Below are 4199 nucleotides of genomic sequence, written 5' to 3'. Positions count from 1 at the left end.
GAGAAATGGTGACGAAATGTGATGTCATTTCTTGGAAGGGATCCTGGAACAGAAATGGGACATTAGTGGGAAAATGGTGAACTCCAAGTATGGAATTTAGTTAATAATGTAATAATGTGGGTTTCTTATTGTTTTCAACTGTACCATGTCCATATAAGATGTCAATGGTAAGAAAAACTGAGTGAGGAAAATATGAGAACTCTCTGTACTATCTTTGCAACTTTTGTGTAAACCTGAAGTTATTTCAAAACAAAAATTTCTTTTTAAAAAATCAGTTCTATTTCTATATACTAATGTGACCATTCCAAAAATGAAATTAAAATATTTTCATTCATAACAGCATCAAAAAATGAAATGCCTAGGAATAAATTTATCAAAAGGAGTGCAAGACTTGTACAGTGAAAACTATAAAATACTGTTGAGGAAAGATAAAAAAATCTAAATAAATGGATAGGCATTTCACATTCACAGATTTTAAAACTCAATATTGTTAAGATTAAATACTCTTCAAGTCGATGTATATATTCCTTAAAATGTCACATTTTTGGAATGTCACACATTCCTTAAAATGTCAGCAGACTTTTTTTGCAGAAATTTATAAGCTGATCCTAAAATTTATCTGGAAATGCAAAGACACCAGAATAGCCAAAACAACATTGAAAAGAAAGAAAAAAATGTGGAAAGACTTTTACTTCCTGATTTCAAAACCAACTATAAAGCAGTTATTAAGTATGGTACCTGCATAAGGATAAACATAAAAATCAATGGAACAGAACAGAGAATCTAGAAATTAACCCTTATATTTATGGTCAATTTATTGTTGACAAAGATGCCAAGGACATCCAATGGGGGAAAGGATAGTCTTTTCAACAAATGGTGCTGGAACAATTGGATAGGCACATACAAAAAGAGGAATTTAGACCCTTACCTCACACCATACACAAAGATTAACTCAAAATGAATCAGACCTAAATGTAAGAGATATAAAGATTTTTGATCTGCAGTTGGTTGAATCCACAGCTTCTGCATCTGCAGATGTGGAGGGCTGACTCTACTATGCTATTTTATATAAGGGACATGAGCATCCTCAGATTTTGGCATCCATGGGGACTCTAATCCCATGCATAATCCCACGGATACTGAGAGACAACTGTATTAAAGTCTCAGAAGACAATAGAGGAAAAAAAAATTCATGACATTGGGTTAGGTAAAGAGTTATTAAATACAACACCAAAAAACACAATTCATAAAAGAAAAGAACTGATAAATTAGACCTTATAAAAATTCTAAACCTTGGCTATTCAAAAGATACTGTTAAGAAAATTGAAAGACAAGCCATAGACCAGGATAAAATGTTTGCAAATCATATATCTGATAAGGGTCTAGTCTCCAGAAGAACTCTTCCAACTCAATAGCAAAAAGACAAAGAATTGAATTTAAAAATAGCAAAGGACATGAGTAGATATTTAGTAAAATAGATATACAAATGGCCAATAAACACATGAAAATATGCTCAATATCATTAATCATTAGGGAAATGAAAATCAAAACCACAATGAGATACCACTTCCACACCCACTAGGCTGGCTACAATAAAAAAAATAAAAACAGAAAATAACAAGTATTGGCTAGGATGTGGAAAAACTGGAATTTTCATATCCTGCTGCTGGGAATGTAAAATGGTGCAGCCACTGTGAAAAATAGTTTGGCAGTTACTCAAAAATTTCAACATAGAGTTACCATATGACCAGCAATTCCACTCCTAGGTACCTACCCAAGAGAATCGAAAACATACGTACACCAAAATCTTGTGCATAAATGTCCATACCAGCCTTATTCACGATAGCCAAAAGGTGGAAATAACCCAAATGTCCATAAACAAAAGGTGGTATATACATATATTATATACCATTATTCGTCCATCAAAAGTAACGAAGTACTGATTCACACTACAACATGGATGAAACTTGAAAACGTCACACTAAGTAAAAGAAGCAAGTCACCAAAGACTGCATACTATGTAATTCCATTTATGTGAAATGTCCAGAATAGGCAAACTATAGAGACAAGAAGCAGATTAGTGGTTCCCAGGGGCTAGGGTGGTAATGGGGACTAAGTGCACATGGGCAAGAGAGAGGTGCCATTGAAGTGATGGAAATATCTAATATTGGATTATAGGGATGGTTGCACCACTCGATAAATTTACTAAAAATCCTTGAATGTACACGTAAAATGAGTCAAATTTATGGTGTTTAAATTATATCTCGATACAAAATTTTAAAAACACTTTGGGAAATAGAGAAAATAAAGTCTGTGTTAATTGACACAATTTATTATGGGTCATACAGAGCTCATTCGGCTGTTGTATGTTGTTGATGTTGTCGTTGTTGCTGTGGTTATGGTGGTTTTTCCATGAGGGCTGAGGGTCAAGCAGGGATTTGGGTCTTTTACAATAAAAATTTTAAAAATTAACAGAAAAAGAATGTTGCTGGGTTGAAATTCTGAGTAGTAGTGGGGGCAAAGAGAAGTGGATGGGTTTAAAAAAATATTCAGGATGCAGAAGTGACAGGATTTTGTACTGATTAGATATTGGGAATGGGGAAGAGTGAGGATGCCTCAGACTTAACATGCTTCAAGTTGAATTCCTGTTGTCCTCTCAAACTTACTGTCCTCCTGTGCGGCTAATCTCAGTGAGTGGGTCAGCATCCTGGCACAGAGTAAGCATTCATTGATTGCCTTTGGAGTGAAAGAATGAATGAACAGAGTAAAAATATGGCCAATGCATCCACCAGGTCCTGCCAAACAGCCAGTCCTATACTCACCCACAAGGTCAGCTCAGCAGATGTCTATCGGAATTTCCCTCTCACTCTATTGAACATTTGGGAAATCAACAGGTCCCACACCTTGAAGAACACTCACATTCATACCGGTGGCCGCTCCTTGCCTAAACCCTGCAGCTGTGGCAGAGATCAGGTTTTGCCCAAAGCCTCTCACCCTGTAAATTCTTTACACGTGGGCAATGGCAGGTACATGTACAGCCCATATAAGCATGGGGGACGTTTGGCGTTGTAGAAAGAGGGTCACAATGGTGCCCAACTGGTGGGTCTATGTTCACTTTGGCTCCAAGCAGAAAGAGACATTTCCCATCCGAGGGGGTTTATTAATCCAGGGCCCACCGCTCCACCCACCCCCCATCCTGGCAGGCAGAAAACACAGCTGCCAGAAACACTGCAGACAGTGAGTGACCAATTTGGATATTTTACTGCTGTTCCCAGTGTTGACAAGCAGAGATACGGAACCGCTTGCGAGTCCTGATATAGATACCAAAACCAGGAAGTGACGCCTCCCAGTCCACCCTTCCCAGAAATAGAGAATAAGGTGGGACACACAAAAGATGCCTCCAGACTCAACCGACCCATCAAACATTCCCTGATTATAGAAGAGAAGTGAAATTTGCAATGCAGAAGGGAAATCTGGCTGTGTCAGCAGTAGAATTGAGGGTGTAGACATTGATGAAGTGTACTTTTTAAAAAAAATTTAGTTTTGGCTGCATTGGATCTTCGTTGCTGTGTGTGGGCTTTCTCTAGTTGCGGTGAGGGGGGCTACTCTTTGTTGCAGTGCATGGGCTTCTCTTTTCGGTGGCTCCTCTTGTTGCAGAGCATGGGCTCTAGGCACGCAGGCTTCAGTAGTTGTGGCACGTGGACTCAGTAGTTGTGGCTTGTGGCCTCTAGAGCGCAGGCTCAGTAGTTGTGGTGCACGGGCTTAGTTGCTCCGCAGCATGTGGGATCTTCCCGGACCCGGACCAGGGCTTGAACCCGTGTCCCCTCTGTATTTGCAGGCGGATTCTTAACCACTGTGCCACCGGGGAAGCCCACTTCTTTTTAAACCAACGTTTAGACAGTGTCATTAGATAAACATCCTTCACAATGCTAAAACCCGAGTCATTTGTGGCCTTTTCCTGGAAGAGATTTTTGCTGCTGTAAGGTTACAAGAACAGCATAAGAAGCCATTTTCTGGGCATGGAGCCCAGGATTCAAAGGGAAGCTCTAGAGAACATCTGGTCTGCTTGATATCTCGAAACTGCATGTGTGTGTTTGTGTGTATGTGTTTCTCTCTGCTGACTCATAGCATTGAAGCGTCTTTGGAAACTCCCCCACCCTTCTAGCCAGCCAGTTTATACACACGTCATCGGCTCCTCC

Source organism: Mesoplodon bidens (assembly GCF_964165515.1).
Source record: "Mesoplodon bidens genome assembly, contig: HAP1_SCAFFOLD_159, whole genome shotgun sequence".
NCBI classification, from domain to species: domain Eukaryota; kingdom Metazoa; phylum Chordata; class Mammalia; order Artiodactyla; family Ziphiidae; genus Mesoplodon; species Mesoplodon bidens.
This window is presented reverse-complemented; position numbering follows the sequence as displayed.